We start from the raw sequence: 19,892 nt of genomic DNA on the forward strand, positions 1-19,892 counted from the left end.
TTGAAATCAGATTCTTCAGTAAGGAATTAAGTTGATGACCCTTAAAAAAGGATACTGATAAAGTAGCAGGTTGTGACTTACTCTGATCCAGTGAGAGAACTCTGAAAAACATATAATCAGAACCTCTATCCCACATAAACTTTCAATTTTCTAAGGCATCTATGAACTCACCAGTCTCAAGGATGATTTTAGTAGTAACTTTTTGGTTCTTATAATCTACTGCTGCAACCTGTTTCTATTAATAGCATTTTAATAGTTTCTCTCTCTCGCTCTTTCTCTCTCTCACACACACACACAGTAATGAACACATGATGTTGGCATTTTGCCTTTGTTGTGCTCAGTAGACTTGTGATGTTGATGGAGGTACAGTGCCTGTTGTCCTAATTATGTCATGTTCCCTCAGCATAATACTGAATTTAGAGAAATACCGCCTAAGTGCCAGAAGGTGGCAGCTTTGTACCACTTTGGACTAACAAATCAACTTTGCTTTGCTGAGAGCCCCTTATTACATGTTCTTCTTAAGACATTCAAGCAAGGAGCCATCTAAAGGATGGCTTTAAATGATTTATTTTCTAATACAATCTTGATGAAAAATGACCTTTCAGAATAGAAGTAATAAGTTTGGTCCCATTTGGTTTAAATCGAAATACAAGGGCCACTATTCAAAAAGCTGCAGATTTTGGAAACTAGCAGATTTATGAGATCCGACTTTTACGAATAGTAAAAAAAATACATCTAAAAGTAAAAAATTCATAGCCGTGCCCTTGGAATCTATAAAGATACAACAGCTGCTAGTTTAGAGCTTTGAACTTAGATCTGAACTTAGATCTGAGTATAGAAAGTAGAAATTTGGGACATATTTGGTCATGCTAGGTGTCTGGATTTATTTAATAATAGTTTCTAGTCCCCAAGAATTTTAATTTATTTCCAAGTACATTTGATAAAGAAAGAGAGGGAGAGAAAAAGAAAGAGAACAAGAGTGAAAGCTAGAGAGAGACAGACAGACAGAGGAAGAGAGAGATAGAGGCAGAGAAATTAAAGTTGGAATCAAGTTTTAAGGATTATATTTCAGAACAGTAAGCTAAGAAATATCTTTTCAAAGCAGTAATTTGGGGGAAAGTATATAACTATGTTGAAGTTATATCCTTTTGTCCACTTTGGTTCTTTCAAAAAAAAAATTAAAATTTTAAAATGTTCAATAACATTTTCAAATAATGTCAGGTACAAAAAATGAAAGCAAGTAAGAGAGAAGCAAACAAATTTTTGTATTGATTTGCATGATTCTCAGTAACATAATATGACACTGACAAAGCTGGCTCCTTTCCTTTTATAACTGGATCATTGTATTACAGGCTTTTCCCTCTTTTTTATTAGGTTTGGCAGGTTTGTTTCTATATACAAGTATGTCTGTGCATTAGAATATCAATTGAGGTCTTCTGAAACATTGCAGATAGCTTGGAACTAAGAAAACAAAACAGATCCTGAGTGGCTGAAGTAGATTTAAAAAATGTGTGTGTAACATAATTTCATCAAATATTACATATATGCTGCCTCCTAAGATTTCTATATATATATATACTTTAGGGAAGACTACTGATAATCAAATAATAGATATTAAAGTCACCAAATATTTCCAACTGTATTTTGGGCTCATGTCATAGAAACATATACAAAAGTTGCTATAAACTAACCCTTTTTGAAAGCATTTGTCACATTATAATCAAAGGGATTACCATCTGAATAACTACATGATTATTTATAAACCAGTAAGACTTTTGAAAGCCAGAGTGAAGAGAGAAAGATAATTTGCTAGAAAAATAAAAAAGGGAAATTAATTAATTTAGAAGGAATCAATGAAGGTTTTGTGGTCTCCACAACATTTCTGTTGCCGTATGGTACATCTAATTCTTTATTTGGAAAGTGTTCAATGCAGTTAAATAATGCATTATCAACTATTTACATATTTTCTTTTCTTTTTTCTTTCTTTTTTTCTTTCTTTTTTTTTTTTTTTTTTTTTTTTGTATTTTTAAGGCTGCACCGGCGGCATATGGAAGTTCCCAGGCTAGGGGTCCAGTCGGAGCTGCAGCTGCCTGCAGATGCCACAGCCACATCAGCTTGGAATCCAAGATGCATCTACTACCTGTTCCACAGCTCATGGCAATGCCAGATCCACAACCCACTGAGTGATGCAAGGGATTGAACCTGCATCTTCATAGATACTTGTGGGGTTGGTAACCACTGAGCCATAATGGGAATTCCCACTTACATATTTTCAAGATTCCAACCAAAAGATTTGTAACATGACATGTAAATAAGTTCAGAAATGTTACAGATCAAGAGATCTAGAGAAAGTCTATAAAACCAAGACCTAAGTTCTACTCATTTGGCCTCATAGGTCTTATCCTTTGATGTCAGCAGAGAGACAAAATGAAAACTACTCTTCTTTGAAGATTTCTTGAATGATTAAAGATAGACTGTGACTCAAGATTCACTGAAGTCTGAGAACAGAAAGCATTAATTCTTTGATGGTATTCACACAGGAAAGAAAAAAAAATGTATTAATTGCAAATGAAGGCTGTCAGATCTGAAATCATCCACCTGTTCATTGTGTTGTTATAACCACACAATAATGCCTGTCACCCTGGTTTGGGGTGAAGTGATTCTGCTCTCTAAAGGGTTTGTTGACATATATGCTAACGACTTAAGAGACTGCCATAATGTTTATTCTTCCCAAATTTTAATAATGAATACTTGTGTGGTTCAAAGGCCGTGGGCTAATACTAGAATCTATAATTCTATTAATTTATATTCCTAGAAGTCTCTTTGAAAGAACAAAAATGAAACTCTTAAATTCTGGCGTACCCTAATAGAAACATCAGATAGCTTTCTAGGGAGCACATTGCTGTTTTCAATCAATACCCCAAATAACAATTCAAAATGATAGTGTTGGAGTCACTCAGTTCAGATATTTTACTTCATTGCTTTGACAATCATTTGACTTAACTCTTTCTAGGGATTAGGATCATCTCTCATCTCTACTCTTGAAAATAATGGTCTCATCTCTTGACAGCTTCCCTGATTGTTAGCAGCCACTTTACAGTCACAAGGTAATTTACCTCTTTCTATTTTTCCTGTTTAGTCAAGAGCATTCTATACACATAAGCTTAAATTCATCCCTGCTCTGAATGCAAGTGTATTAAAGCAGCCCTAGACCAAAAGTATGCTTCTTTTTAGTGCCCAGTGATATAGGGAAGAGAAATGAATACACTTCTGCTAAGCCCTGTCATTTTCCTTGGCTGGGAAAATACTCCCAGTGTGCTCGAAATAGACAGCAGACATCTTCCTTGTCTCAGAGTGACTACCCTGTGGATGGTAAACCTAAATTAAGTTGATTGTGTCTACTAAAATTAAAATAGAAATGACAAATGGCTTGCTTTTCACACCTATAGTTAGTTCTTAATCAGCTTTTTCCACTCCTTAGGCAAGCGCTAGTTAAGAAGATTCCAGTTGCATAAAATAAGAATACATGTTATTATTATCATGATTCTCATTTATTTAGTACAGAACAAATCCTGAATATCATGCTCAAGCACTGTATTATTCAATAATATTTATCGAGCACATACTATAATCAGATTTTTGAGACGTACAGCAGTAAACAAGATAGATGTGATCATCTGTCCCTCAGGAGGATATAACCTAATTATGGATAAAGGGGTGTAAACATGTGCATCATAAGTACTAGAGGAAATAAAAAAGGTGTCCTGGTTACAATGGACACACATCACAGAGAACACTGAAATGCATGTGGAGGGTAAGTGAGGGAACAGTTCAGAAAACACCTAATTCATTTAATAAATAGTTATAAAGCGCCTACCATGTGCAAGGTACTATGATCAGTGCTGAAATAGGTAAGCAAGAGGAAACTCCTGTTATAATAAATATTATTATCCATTAAGGGAGATAGGTAATAAACAAATAGCTATGTAATTGTAGGCAGGGATAAGGAAGAGTTAGCAGTGTAATACAAAACAGGGCTGGGGCAGGAAGAATGATGGGGTGAGGTGGTCAAGGAAGGACTCTCTGAGTGGACATGAGTGACAAGAGCCAGTGAGACAAGGAGAGATCTGAGGAGAAATCTGAGGAAACAGTTGATATAATGGCCCTGAGGTTAGGGTATCCTTGCCATTGTTCAAGTTGGAGCAAGAAGCCCAGCCAAGGTCAGAGTGAGGAGGTGACTATGGGGAATATACTTGAGAATTTGCCAGAGGTCAGACAGAATATGTGGGTTCTGGTAGGTATGGATCCATCTTTGGATTTTTTTTTTTTTTCCTGATTGTATTGGAAAAGCTTTGGAGGATTTTGAGTAGGCAAGTGACATCATTTGACTGATACTTTAAAAGTTGTCTCTAATTGTCTTACAAAGAATATGGTACAGGATGGAAAGAGGTTAGACAGAAGATTGGATAGGAAGTATCACAGTGTCCAGGCAATGATAGGGATTTGGACTCATGTTGTAGTGCTGGAGGTTATGAAAAGTGATCAGATTCAGGACCTATTTCCAACATATTGTTGCCAGGAGTTCTCAATGCATTATATATGGTGTTTGAATAAAAGAAAGAAAGCAACAAATACACATAGGATTTTTGCCTGAAAAATAGAGTAAAAGGCTTAGACTTTTACTAAGTGAAGAAGCAAGTTTTGAGACTTGGAAATGGAAACTAAGGGGAAATGGCAGCAGTTCTATTTTGGAATTACCAAGGTTTTAGAGCAGTGACCTTACCTGAACCTGAAACATGTGGTAGAATTAACCAGAAATATGAGAAGAAATAAAGGGATGGGGTTTCACTTTACCCAGAGTCCCTCAGTCCAGATGCAAAATTTTAACTTTGGTCTGACTCCACTATCCATAGTCTTTCTACACTGTTCTGTTTCATCCTTACCGGCCTAACGTGCAGTGATAATGGTTTGCCTATTGCCTTGTGGTGTCTTTAGAATTTCACAGTTTTATGGAAACGGAGGGCAATAACAGCAGTACATTAGTGCATGAAACATGAATTGTAGCCAACCGTGCCTGGCATTATAGGAATGTTTCCAGACTGAATTGTTGAGTAGGCAAGCTCTTCCAAATCATCACTCTATCACTCAATAAGGCTTGAAATAAACTACAGTTTTAAAATTACATTTATTTTATTTGTTTCATGTCTTCTTTTTAGGGTCACACCTTCGGCATAAGGAAATTCCTGGGCTAGGGGTCAAATTGAAGCTGCAGCTGCCAGCCTTCACCACAGCCACAGCCATGCCAGATCTGAGATGCATCTGCAGCCTATAGCATAGCTCATGGCAATGCCGGATCCTTAACCCAATGAGCAAAGCCAGGGATAGAACCTGCATCCTCATGGATGCTAGTGGGGTTCTTAACCCACAAAGCCACAATGGGAACTCCTAAAATTACATTTATAAGGGAGTTCCAACTGTGGCCCAGCAGGATCAGCAGTGTCTTGGGAACACTGGGGCACAGGTTCAATCCCCAGCCTGGCATAGTAAGTTAGGAAATCTTGTATTTCTGCAGCTCTAGTTTAGGTCATGGCTGCAGCTGAGATCTTATCCCCTGGCCTTGGAATTCCATATGCCCTGTGGAGGCCAAAAAAGAAAAAAAAAAAAAAAACATTTATAAGACATATGTGTGTGTATATATATATATGTATACACATGTATTTTTTATGTAATGAATGAATTAATTTCCCCTGCACTGGGATGTATCTGCTTTATTCAGTTCTACATTGACAGAATTAATTAATTCTGTCTGGACATGAAAACAAAAATCCTGGCCCATTTTGAATTTAGTCTAATCTTGAGAGCTTCTCTTGGAACATCTCTTGTCAAACTTATAACCTACAGTGCCCAAGCAAACCTTAAAGATCAAATAAAAATATGCATTTATATAAACACTACTACTCCTAATCCTAGACCTCAGTCTCATATCACATATTAGAATTTTCCAATAATTTGAGAACTATCAGTTGCTCATTAGTTCTTACTAGACACTTATTTATCTATTCAAGAAATTATTGCTGAACATTTGTTGCTCCCTATACTGTGGGAGAAATGGAAAATAAGATGCCCTCCCTGAGTTCTAGGAACTTAAAATTCAAAAGAGACTGCATGTACGTTCAAACTCAGACACCTGCCTTGGGCTATTTGAGCTCTTCTGCTCTCCTCTATGGTTGCACATAGTGGACACCCATCCTTACCTGATCTGAAATGCTCTTCTCATCATCTACATATCGTCCTCCCTTTTGTTGTTTCAGCTTCTTGACTGCACAATTTGCCAGGTAGACTTTCATTGTAGCAGTTATAATTTTATGCTGTATTTGTTGATTTTCTTTTCTCAGTTTTTCTACCAAAGTGTGAATATTTGGGGAGTAAATATTATTTATATAACTCCATATACTTTAGGCCTCATGATGTGCTTAGAACATAGTAATTACCTAAACAATACTTGTTGAATGAGTAAATGAATTCAATATTGGTATATACTATACGGAGGCGGGTTAATTTCAATCATTAAATGTCCTTCATTTAAAGAAATTAGCATATGTTTAGCCACAGAGTTGAATAATCAAACAGCTAAATGATTGTTTAATTATTTTATATTTACTACTGATTCTACCTCTAACTTACAATTAAGATTTGAGTTGGCTTAGCATGAGATTGAGCTCTCTTTCAGAAATTTCATGTTGCAAAATAAGGAAAATAAAGTGCTCTATATTTCTAGAAATCTTAGAAATCTGCCCAAATGTGGATAAATTTACGTGGATCAATTTATATGGTTCTTTTTTTTTTTTTTTTTTTTTGCTTTTTTAGGGCTGCACTTACAGCTTATGGAAGTTCCCAGGCTAGGGATTGAATTGGAGTTGTAGCCGCCGGCCTACACCACAGCCACAGCAATGCTGGATCCTTAACCCACAGCCTCATGAATACTACTTGGTTTCATAACTTTCTGAGCCACAAAGAGAACTCTGGCTCCCTAGGTTTTAAAATTGGTACACAGACCTTTAGTATTTGACTATAAATCAGGTAGCTAAAGTTATGCATGAGATCAAAAGGAATAGGTTTGCTAGGGAGATGCAGAGAACTGTTTTCTACTGGTCATCGGAAAGCATCAAGCAGAGTTCCCGCTGTAGCACAATGGGATTGACTGCCAACTTGGCACAGGTTAAGGATTTGGCATTGGCATCTGTGCTCAGATCTGATCCATGGCCCAGAAACAGCATATAGCAGAATCCAAAAAGAAAATGAAAAAATGAAAGCATCAAGCTAAACATTCAGAAAATAAAGTCTAAATGGTTTGATGATTAGCAATGTGGCTAAAGCTGGAAGAAAGCACAGTAAAACTTATTAGCTGACTGATTTCATTTTCATAAAGAAGATACTAAACTGGTTATTAAAACTTGGGCCATGTCTCAGACGAAGATGTAGGGAAGAGCTGAAGTAAAAGTTATCATGTGCAAAGACCAGAAAGTACGTGGAATACTTTGAGATTAGATAGAACTTTGGTGCCATTTGCTTAGTTGGAAATTGAGTGATTTTTCTTTAAAATAGACTGGCTTCTCAATGTGGGAGGGCTTTCAATGACATGCTAAAGAATTTTTACTGAGTCATGATCTGTGGGCAAAATGGAGGATCAAGGTTTTTAATACTTGACATGATTGGTTTTGCCAAGATTATGCTGTGACAATATCAAGAAATACCTCAGTAGCTTGGAAAAATCCATTTTTGATTTTCTAGCACATAGCAGAATTCCTGGAATCTTTTAGTTGCCCAGTTAATCTTTGTGGCATGAATGAATAAATGGCCAATTGCTGGATAAAGAAAATTCTTGATGTAGAATAAGAGCTGGGCTGCTATTTAAGCTGTTAAGGCAAGAGTTGATGAATGAATTTGGAAAGGTGGAGTCATATTGGAAGGCAAATTTGACATAGAATTTAGTTATTGTTTACATGGAAAAGTCAGGGAGCAAAGAAGAAAAGAGTCTGTGGCAGCCTTGAAATTTCTGTATTCTCTAAGAGAATATAAGAAGAGAAGCAATGGAAGAGAGGAAAAGATTATGAATTTACTATTTTATTTTATTTTATTTTATTTTATTTTATATTTTATTTTTTGTCTCTTTAGAGCCACACTCACAGGATACGGGGGTTCCCAGACTAGGAGTCAAATCAGAGTTGTAGATGCTGGCCTACACCACAGCCACAGAAATACGGGATCTGAGCCATGTCTGTGACCAACACCACAGCTCAGGGCAATGCTGGATCCTTAACCCACTGAGTGAGGCCAGGGATCAAACCTGCATCCTCATGGATACTAGTCAGATTCGTTTCTGCTGAGCCATGACAGGAACTCTGAATTTACTTTTAAAGTGTTTGACTTTGTGATGGCTCTAGAACATAGTGAGGTCTAGTAGAAAGAAAGCTCAACAGAAATATTCATTTTGTCACTTTAGAAGGCATTAGCCTAGTTGAGAGTTTAAGCCAGAATAATGGTGGATGTGATTTCTCTGAGAGACCATGGCCTGGATCACCTGAAAAGACAATTTTGGGACACCATAGCCTCTTTGCCTGGGGATCTCTTTCCCATCTCACCCAACTGATGAACTTCTATCATGGATGAATACATAGCTTAAACTTTACCTTTTTGGTGAAACATTCCTTTATTCTCGCATTTTCCCTCCTCCTTTGCTCCTCCTCATCCTACTTTTCCTCTCCATTATGATCACTATCACTGTGACTTATCCAGTGTGGTAATCTGTGGCTGGTACACTGCTGAGCACATTACATCCTTTACTGTGATGCAGTTAATTCAGGTACTTCTATTATTCCCTACTGCACATGTAAGTTGAGGCATAGAGCTAGTAAGTAAAAACAAAACAAAACAAGAACACATAGCTAACACTTGATAAAGATGAGATTTGAATTTTTCACCTAATCTAGAGACTATATTCTTTCTTTTAGGTCATTTTCATTTGCCGGGAGATCAAAACTGTTTATTCATGCAACTGACAGCATGTGGCATATCATCTTGCAAGTTATCAAGTCTCCATGTTTGCTCTCTTCACTAAAGTAGGAGTTCCTTATGAGCAGGGATGTTCTGATTAATTTTTGCATTTTCTAGCAGTCATAATGTTTATTGGAAAAATGAATTTATGAGTGAATATTTAAGATGTAGGTGGGAGAAAATTTGTCAGGGAAAGAGAATGTCAATAGACAATTTGTGATAAGAGGAGAACAGGAAACAAAAAGAATTTTAAAAAAGATCAATAGTATTGAAAATTCTTCATAGTTGTGACTTAGTGTTCTTTAACTTCTCTTTTAGTATTTTCTCAACTGTTGGTGCTTTTTTTCTCTTAATGTGCCTTCTGTTATTTTTCAAGATACATGAATTCTGATTTTTTTTTTAAATTGCAGAGCATTGCCACTAAAATCTAACATGAAAGGCAATATACATATAAAAGTTAAAAGTGGTCTGGCTGAAGGGTAGGACTCTTTGAGCTCCACTCACTCTTTCTCTCACAATCTCAAAGTTTGCCCTGAGAGTTTTGGAAAGTGTCCTTCTTGATATTTCCTTCCATTTACATTTGCTGCTTTGAACATACGTTGTGTGTCAGCTAAACTGAGTGAACTATTGACATTTTTCATTCCTTCAGACGTCTCTATTTTTAAGCATGCTCTTCCTTCACGTGGAAATATCTCCACTGCCTTAACCCTACTCCTTTTATGCCTGAGTGACTTCTAGACATCTTTCAAAATTCAATGTAAAGATTATCTTCTCCACAAAGCAGTTACTCATCACCCCAATTTCTCTGGATCATTAGACTGCTGCATATCTTTAGAAAGGCCATCTTAAAGGGTGTGTGCCTTCGTGTGTGTGTGTGTGTGTGTGTGCGTGTGTGTGTGTGTAAACATGCATTGGTGTTTATATGTGTTGCTAGTGACTGTTTGTCTATACTAAACTTTTTCTCAAAATTATGAGATTATTAAGAAGTACTGTCTTTATTCTTGTTAATTGTAAAATATGGTACTTACACACCTTAAGCATTCAGTATGCTTTTGAATGAAAGAATAAATAAATTTTCTCACATGCCAACGGTGTTGGAATTCCTGCTGTGGCACATCAGATTAAGGATCCAGCATTGTCTCTGTGAGGTGGTAAGGGTTCAATCCCCAGAACAGTGGGTGAAGTATTCAACATTGCTAGACCTGTGGCTCAGGTCACAGTTGCAGCTTGGATTCAGTTCCTGGCCTGGAAACTTACATATGACATGGGCAAGGTCAAACAAAAACAAAAACAAAAACAAAAATGCCAAATCTGTCAGTTTCACATATTCTCTATCAAAACCATTAATCAACATCTTACTGTATTTTTTATCAGGAAAATCTAAGATCTATACTAAGCTCCTCAGACTTCTTTTTCCCCTTTCCTCTTTCGATTCAACATAATTGTTTTCTTAGGCATGTTAGAACTTATGGTGAGTCACAATAACTACCAGAAATTGTGGATCCTAATTTCTAGAAAATTCACCTCAATACTGCATGACACAGCAGACACAGGTGTTTGGAAAGTGAGAAAATGGTGGAACTCGTCTCCATGATCAAACCACTATTTTCCTACACATTTTTTTGTTATTCCTTGTGGAAAAGTTGTGTGTATGTATGTATGTTCATGTACACATCACTTGAATATGGTAATAGGAAATGCTCAAATCCTATTAATGCAGAAATGTAGAAATGTTTGTACATTTCTCGATACCTCAAGTAGGTGAGAGGCCGATTGGCATTTTCCTGAACATTGCTGAACTTCTGTTACACTTAAGTGCAATTGACTTATTATATGGGCTAAACCTGGTATGGCACAGTTAGAAAATACCTTCTGGAAGAAAGATAAATGTGCCTGGTGTTAGTGGGAGAAAAAAAAAGAAGGCATTTTCTCAGTCTAGTTCCAGAGCACCTGGGCCAACTTAATTAACTGCCATCTCTGATCTAATTCGTATAGATGCCTCCTTCTGTTTCCAGATCATACATGGTAAGAAATACAGGAACTCTGATGGGAACAGAAAGCTGAGTCTGATTTTTTTTATTGTTGTTCTTGTTGTTTATCTCTGTAATCTTCCTTATCTATCATTCCTATATGGGTTCAGGCTTCTCCAGGGCATCATCAGGGTCAAGGGAAGAAATGATTAAAGTAAGATGCACATGATAGTGTTATGACAACTAGACCTTCTCTTCTGGCTTTGTAACAGAACCAAAATGCTGATCTATTTGTGCTATTTCCTGGGTTCTTAGGCAAACATGCTTCTGTTTCCTTCCCTACTGCATCTTTCCATTTGCTGTATTTGTTGCATTTGCTGACTCTTCATCCTCATTTTTCCCTCGGAAGGTAACTGTGGGGTTGCTTCACCCACCAGGTAGTATTTGTTAGTGGGATCCTTTCAATTCCACCAGCACCAGAGTTTAGATACTTTGGTGAAATCTGGTGAAACACTCAGTCACCCTTGCCTTTTCAAACACTGCTTCCACTTTTTCCTTTCTGTCATCCTGCCATTTTAGGCTACTTTTGCTTTGAGATGCATCTGGGAGAGAAGAACACATCCTCGCTGGTCTCAAGGCTCCACAAATCCCAGAGGACATATTTAAGCTTTTTATCAAAACATTCTTTCACTCTTCTCCTGTGGCAGCAAAGGATAGGCTGACCCATTTCTTTAGAAATATTCTAATGGGGCATAAGATTCCAATCTGACTTCTTTAGAGCTTCCTGTTCTATCTGTGGCTCACTAGGGGAGGTAAGAGAGAAAGCCAGGCAAACTTAAGTGTTATCCATCCCATCAAAGAAAATTTCCTCCATGGTTTTCTAGCCTTGTCTTTTATCAAATGAAGGCAAGAGTCAAGTTGTCGGAGCGAGTTTGCATCCCCTTAAGAAGTCTTTCAAGAGTGCCTGGTACTTCTCTTTAGATGTTAAAGTTATTTGGCACTCTTTTGTTTTCATATTTAACAATTGAAGTGAAATTCCAAGACAGCAAGGAAATTCGAAGACAATTCCAATTTAATTCATGTTGTGTATTATTTCCTCTATGTCTCTGAATTTCTCTGTTCCACAGCACAGTTCCAGACACATCGGTAGTAATGTAAAATAGTAGAGGGTTCAGTAAGCCTACCTATTAAGCTTATTTCAGTTAAAACATAAATAGAAAAATATTTGGTGCAAGTTTATTTCTCACTGTAATTAGCATTTTATGTTGTAAAAATACAGAACTTCTGTTTAAGCAATTAGACTACATAAGCCTTTTCTTATCCTTAGTAATTTGTATTCATTGAAAAGCACATGTCCTTGAGATTATTAAACACCACATTACAGCAATTCAAGACCTTGATATGCCATTTCTTTCCTTATTTGACTGAGATTATTTGGCTATGGATTTAAAGAAAGTTTTCTGCACATATTCATTTCTATATGACTATGTACATTGTGAAAAAAAGAGCCTTCTGTGAAATAAGATGAATGAACTTTATGGAGATAAAAGTAAACTAATCAGAATCTATAATTCATTCATGTAAGCCCACAGATCATTGTTCTGTAAGAAAATATAATGATAATTGAAAGCATTCCTTAGCAGTATACATGCAGTATGAGATATCACTACTATGAAAATGACAAGTATGATAAAGTTTGGATGAAAAATTTCTGGATTCCTAGCTTGAATAATTATTTGGAAGGCTGTCTACATTGCTTTTTTTAAAAAAAAATTTTATTTTTATTAAGAATTTTAAAATTCTAATTCACTTCTATGAATTAGTACTATATCTACTATTTACTATTTAATGGTAGGCTATTCCTACCATTTCAGAGAATTTTCATACAAGGATGGGAATTGGGTTGTTAACTGAAATATACATTTTCTTATTATTTATGATGAATAAAAATTTCAGCCTCCCTTTCTTTCCCTATCCTGTAAAGGTATTTATTTTATTATTATTATTTTTTTTGTATTTGTATTTTTAGGACCGCATTCATGGCATATGGAGGTTCCCAGGCCAGGGGTCAAATCAGAGCTGTAGTTGCTGGCCTGCACCACAGCCACAGCAATGACAGATCCAAGCCACATCTGCAACCTACACCACAGCTCACAGCAACACCGGATCCTTAACACACTGAACCAGGCCAGAGGCAGAACCTGCGTCCTCGTGGATACTAGTCAGACTTGTTTCCACTGAGCCATAATGGGAACTCCCCTTTCACAATATTTATGATTAAAGTCATGGTTATCTTGGAGTTCCTGTTGGGGCACAGTGGTTAACAAATCCGACTAGGAACCATGAGGTTGTGGGTTCAATCCCTGTCCTTGCTCAGTGGGTTAAGGATCCGGTGTTGCCACGAGCTGTGGTGTAGTTCGCAGACACAGCTTGGATCCCGCATTGCTGTGGCTGTGGTGTAGGCCAGTGGCTATAGCCCCAAGATTAGACCCCTAGCCTGGGAACCTCCATATGCCACGGGAAGCGGCCCTAGAAAAGGCAAAAAGACAAAAAAAAAAAAAAAAAAAAAAAAAGTCATGGTTATCTTATTGTCTAATAGGTGATCCAATTGATTATGATAAGTATTAAAAACTGGAGGGGTCACATTTAAGCATTTTAATGCCTCCCAAAATAAATGAAATGGATTGTTTTAATCATTTGATGAAAAAATTTATTTTTGTATTATACTGTATCATACCTAATATAGTACACTATACTATATACTCTAATATGTAGGTTAATGGTATTCCAAAACAGGATATAAAAGGAAAGATCATCTACCAATATTGCCAATAACTGGTTAAAAAATATGGAAGGAAGGAGAAGAGTTTCCTGGTGGCCTAATGGTTAAAGATTCAGTGATGTCACTGCTGTGGTGTGGGTTTGATCCCTGCTGGCTAGAAAAAAAAAAGGAGAAGAAGAAGAAAGCAGAGCTGCTTATGAGATTGATAAAAGGCAGTACCATACAGTTAATTTACAGACACCTGATGATGACTAAATATTATAAATGAATCTTCTCTTAGTTGACTTGCTCATGTTAAATAAAGCAAGACTTCCTTATACAAGAGTGACTTCTAATTGCAGAAGAACTTTGTGGATACTATTAAAGACAATATAAGGCATGCACTAATCATCTTAGTTGATAAGTCTGATAATGCAGTAGAAATCAAAGGTTAACATTTCTTCATTTTTGCTGAAATGTAGAAGTTCCACTGACACTTTAAAAAATCAAGACTATTTAAAATAGTTTGAAAATGGTTGCAAGCCAACTCTAAAATCATTGATGTTTAAGTCTCTTTGTATTTTGGATCTTCTCTGTGGTCTCAGCATAATGTTTTAACACAAATAAGAATGTAATATAAGTGAGAAAAAGCCAAAGAGAGAGAGAGAAAATCAGGTGACAGGAGACTAGAAGGAACTTTGGAAAATAATGTCATTCAATGTCATTTAGGAAGGAGGATGCTCTAAGAACACTTGGGCTCTGGAAGTTTTGTTCCTTCTAGACACAAACAGTGACTAAAAGGAAAGAGTTACTCCTAGTGTCTGAAGATCATAGGACAAGGAACAATATCCTAAAGCTCAGGGGAAAAATAGTGGATAAAAGAAAAGATAACTGAACATAAAAGGAAATGAGCAGAAGGGACTTTAAGGAAGACCAAAGATATTATACTACAAATGTTCAAGAGCAGAACATGTACTACATTAGCTAGGATGACGTAGGAAATGGATTATTAACAAGGAAAAGGAGAAGTTATCCTGGTCTTTCTGATTTTATTTTCAATATAACATTCTCTCCTGAGTCTGATTGGATCAAAGGAGCAGAACTTCTGGACAGATACCATAAAGGGATTTATAGGGATTTGACTTAGCACAGCTGGTATACAGTCTTGGCGAAGCCATTTTTGGCATCTGCAAAAAGAACAAGGGTGTAATATGGAAGAAACAAGAACAAAATAGAACCTGTAAAGGTGAGCAGAAAGCCACAAGCCTTGACTGGAACCAGCCTCAATTTCTTAACATGTCTGTATCCCCAATTTCAATGATGGCACTAGTTGATCTGTAGAAAAAGCAGGTCTCCTTCTTCTTGGCCCAGCTCTTGAAAAGCCAGAAGGAGGATCCAGAAGGAATACAATTTCTACAGGCCTGGCTGTTTTTCATGCCAAGCTGGTAAGCCAGCAGGTAAGCCATAAGCATGCAAGTTGCAACAAACTTCATCCCCTGCTTCAAATTTCAGAGTGTGTAAAGTGAGATGCTGCTCCTCTGCTTCCACATTCCATACCTCAAGACTCTCTCTGTGGCCCACAGTAACCTGGAACCATGCAGGTAATGAACTTCTGGGAGCCACTGTTTCATCTTAGTTAAATGGATAAAATGCTAATCCATCACAGTATATTTTCAAGCTTCATCTATTAAATTGTCAGTGAGATACAATAAAAGATGATCTTGTGCAGTAGAGCTGAGACTCTGAATCAGAATTAACTGGGAGATTGGTTAGAACAATTTACCTCCAAAGTGTCCAGTTTAGTAGGTGCACTAATTAGGTTTCTCCAGAGAAACAGACCCATATAATGTATGTTTATGTGTGTATTCACCATTTCCTTAAATCTGTGTGCCTCTGTGACTATGTTTACATATACACCTTGGTACATATGGATATATGGTATATTTATACACACATACATGCAAATATATGTAGAGAAAGAGATTTATATTAAGTATGTATGGTTCACGTGATTACGGGGGTTGGGAAGTGTGAAGTCTGCAGAGTGGGCCAGCAAGCTAAAGCCCCAGAGAATTGATGTTGCAGCTCTGAGGATATTCTGAAGGCAATGTTTCTTCTTCCCCAGGGGACCTCAATCTCTTTTTCAAGGTGTTCAACTGATTGGATGAGGGAGGCTCAGCTACACTATAAAGGTTTTAATCAAAGTTTACTGATTTGAATGTTAACTACATCTTTAGAGTGACTTTCACAGCACTGTCTGGACTAGTGCTTGGCCCAATATCTTGGTACTACGGCCTAGCCAAGATGACACATAAAACTAACCATCACAATAGGTCTGAGGTAGGACTTGACAATTTGCATTTCTAGCCAGTTCTCTTCTCCCAAGCATACTATGGAAATCCTTATCTTCAATTGACTGGGCCTACTTAACTTTTGTGCCCCACTCTACATGGACACCAGTTGTCTAGGAAATGCAATGTTTTGACTGGTTGAAACCATTCATGGTTATTTTAGGATAAATGAAGACAATGGGAAACTTGCTGAAGGATCAAATGATCTGCTACAAAATAACATATCATATGAATTGCACTATATTAAAACAAAAAAGAGAATGTAACTTCCCATAAACTTAAACTTTGTGTCTTTGTTGCTAGGGAAGCTCTTCCCTAGTGTTCAGGTATTTGAAAAGCCAAGGTAATAATCACAGAACTGTCAGCATATAGGGTTTAATTTGAAACTGTGGTGGGAAGGGTTTTTTGTTTGTTTGTTTTGTTTTGTTTTGCTTTGTGTTTTGATGCCACAATTATCACCAGGCAGAATTGGTACAATCTCTGGGCTTCTTAAAAAAAATGGAAATCAGATAGTGTGGCTCTTTATTTGAGAATAATTTTTAATTGTGAAAAGTTCTTAGGAACCTGCTTAAGGGAATATTCCTGTTTGTTGGGGCCACAGAGGGGCCTTTTCTGTAGGCTTTTTGAGTGTTGTAGGAAGTGGACTGCAGAAAGAAGCAATTGCTTTTACAATCTAATTCCTTTAAACATTTAACCACTCCTCCCCAAAGTGTACTTTAAATTATAAAATCAAGCTGTAGTTATTCAGTTGTCTAAAACAAACTACCTTCAGTTATGCTCAATTATTACTCTTTATATTGCAATATTAAAAAAAAGCAGTGCCTGTCAATAATTTAAATTAGAGGTTTACTTAATGTGCCTCTCCATACCATCACCCAGAGAAGCGTTATAGAGTCTTCTAGTATGGGCTCATGGTCCCTCAAGTGGTGGACACCCCAGCATTCCCTTATGAATCCTAGGGGAGACACAGAGGAGTCGGTAACTAGGCAGTGGGACAGATTTAAGGCATGTTTCATTCTCTCCTTGGCAAATACTGGTGGGCCGTGCCTGCCTTCTGGGAGTGGTGTGAAATGCAGTTGTATTGCTGAACATGAACACTGTCACATCAGTCTCGCAGAAAATTACAGTTGTGGGTGATACATACCCACCTTATCACTATCAGTGAGATGTTTGTTCCCAGTAGTCTCTCAAGCCTCTTCGTTGTCTCTGGGTAGATGTACCTCAGGTGATGCTAATGGGAGTCTGGTATAGGCTGCTAAGAAGGATCTTCTTTCTGGTCCTGGGCAATTCCAAGTCAGGGTACTGACTTTCTTACATGCCCGATCAAATGATCTTGATGGTCCAACATAAATAACTTATATGGTTTAAAAAATGGCATATAACAATCCATTTAATCATCAAGCACTTTCCTGAAGATTCTTTCATAATTTCCCTGCCAGCAGAGCATTTCACTGTGTTATCCACAGCATGGCAGGTGGGCCTTCATGGTCCCACTATCAAATGTAACCACTATCAAACTGCAGGTGGGAGGATGCATGCTTTACAGAGGACAAGGAGGTCTAAGCAAGGAGGTTTGGGAGTCTGCCTTTCTAGATGTCTGACAATAACAGAAGCTATCATCTCTTGGATGATTCAGATGTCTCAGTGTGCTAGCCACTTTACATGTTTCACTTAAATGTTAATTAATTTCACTTAATTGTGATAAGCACCCTGGAAGAGAAGTATAATGGGGTTATTTTAATATCAGATATTACATTTAGAAGTGCAAAAATAGCTACTCTGTTTTCTTATAACTGAGTTGCCCTTCTTTATACAACCTACATGTTACTAGCATATGAGAATGGTTCAAGGGAAACTAAATATATTCCCATTTGGGATATTCATCTCAGTTGAACCCCAACATATACATCTCTTCAAGGCAAACGTGCAGACTTTTGGATCTCTTCTCTCTTTTCCAGCCCTGTAGTGGCCTGTGTGGAGAAGGTTAGGGACATTAGGTGACCAGGAGACAGTGGAGGGAAAAGAGTTTAGGACCCATTCATGAGGTTCTTGAACATTAATTTGGGTTTTTATTGCCTTGCTGATACCCGGTGCTTCAATCTAGAGCTTGTTAACCAGAGTTATTGCTTCTCAGCAGAGTCAAGTTCATCCTTGTGAATGGGAGCCTGCCTTTATCTTGCTGGTGCTTCATGTACTTTATACTGAAATTGCCCAATCTGAGATCCTTGACTAAATATTTTCATCCTCCCTTAACTCTCCCCTGACTCTCACCCTGCTACCTCCTCACATACTTAGCAACACTCCCTGGATATTTTCACTACACAGCAGTGACCTTAAGAACTTGTATTCTTTTCTCAGGCGTGTGGAAACCACTAGAGAGCTTTAACATTATATAGGAACCAGAATGTTCTGGCAAGCTAAACTTGTGCTGCTCTGTTGTTTTTAATTTGCAGCAGCCGTCCTATTTCAGCGTGTTCTATGAGGTGTTCTATGAGGTGGTTTCTTTCTCAAAATTCTGATATTATATTGGCCCCAAGCTCCATCTTCCTTCTTGACTTTTGCATCAGTCTAAGTCATCTCCTTGATCTGAGAATTCCCTTCATATAAGAGAATTCTGTTCCTAAAAGATTAGAACACTTATATACATTGTTCCCCTCCCCTCTCCTAAACCTTCTTGCTTCCGGTGGAATTGGACTCAGTCCCACTACCTTTGATTCTTTGGGGCCATATAGCTGCCTGGTAATAATGCTGCCAATGAATTTACCTCCCTGTGTCCATGGCCCTTCGCAAATAATTTTGCTGCTCCTGCCAACAAGAGGAGTCAATTCATAAATTCTAATATTGTCTTTTAAGCAGTAAAGAGGCAAAGGCTAGAGAGGTTAAGTATTTACACAGAGCAGTGAACTGAGCTTCAGCAGTAAAAACTCTAAAGGGAAGAGGGACAGAGAGATTTCTTTGAAAAATTAATAATTTTGGAAGATCTAAATGTTCCAGCATCTCTCTTTTTGATTCAAGCATTTTTCTATATAATATATTCCATATTCAGTTGATGAAATGATTAATTTTCAAACCCAAGACTCTTGATTAAAGCATTAATCACATGTAGCAAATTAGTTAAGCCTTAAGATTCAAAAAAAAAAGTGTGTTAGTTTGTGTTGTCTATTTTCCAACCGATTGCTGCCTCTGCATGAAAAAAAAAACAACACCTTAGGTGTGAAATATTAGCACAAAATATCACAGCATCTTGGTAGAATGTTATTTTCTACCCAAAGTGTTTTAGCCAACAGTTCTCCTATTTAAAAAGCTCTCATTTTCCTCAGTGGTTAACATTCTTTGTACTTTAGTTATAGTCTTTAAAAAAATAAGCATCTCTCTGTAGAACTCTGCTGGGTAACATAAATCTGATTTGTTAATGTTTAGAATTGTCAGGCAGAAATGCAAAATCTTTGGGATAGAAATGCCTCTATGCTAGAGATATTATTTGGTTGTGGAAATTTTGCCTTTGAACCTACAGTTTAGATCTTGGCCAGACTAAAGGAAACTGATATCCCTGAAGCATGGAAAAATGCTATAAAGTAAAAATAGAGGTTTTATTAAATTAAATATAATGTATGCATTGGTAAACCATATTCACATAGTAAAATCAAATAAATTTGGTATTTTAAATTTCTTTGCTAATATATAAATTCATTTTCATTAGAAAAATATTTTGTTCCAGTTTAAAATAAAGGAAAAATGGTGGTCCTCCAAGAGATG

Source organism: Sus scrofa, chromosome 1 (genome assembly GCF_000003025.6).
Source record: "Sus scrofa isolate TJ Tabasco breed Duroc chromosome 1, Sscrofa11.1, whole genome shotgun sequence".
In the NCBI taxonomy this organism is placed as follows: Eukaryota; Metazoa; Chordata; class Mammalia; order Artiodactyla; family Suidae; genus Sus; species Sus scrofa.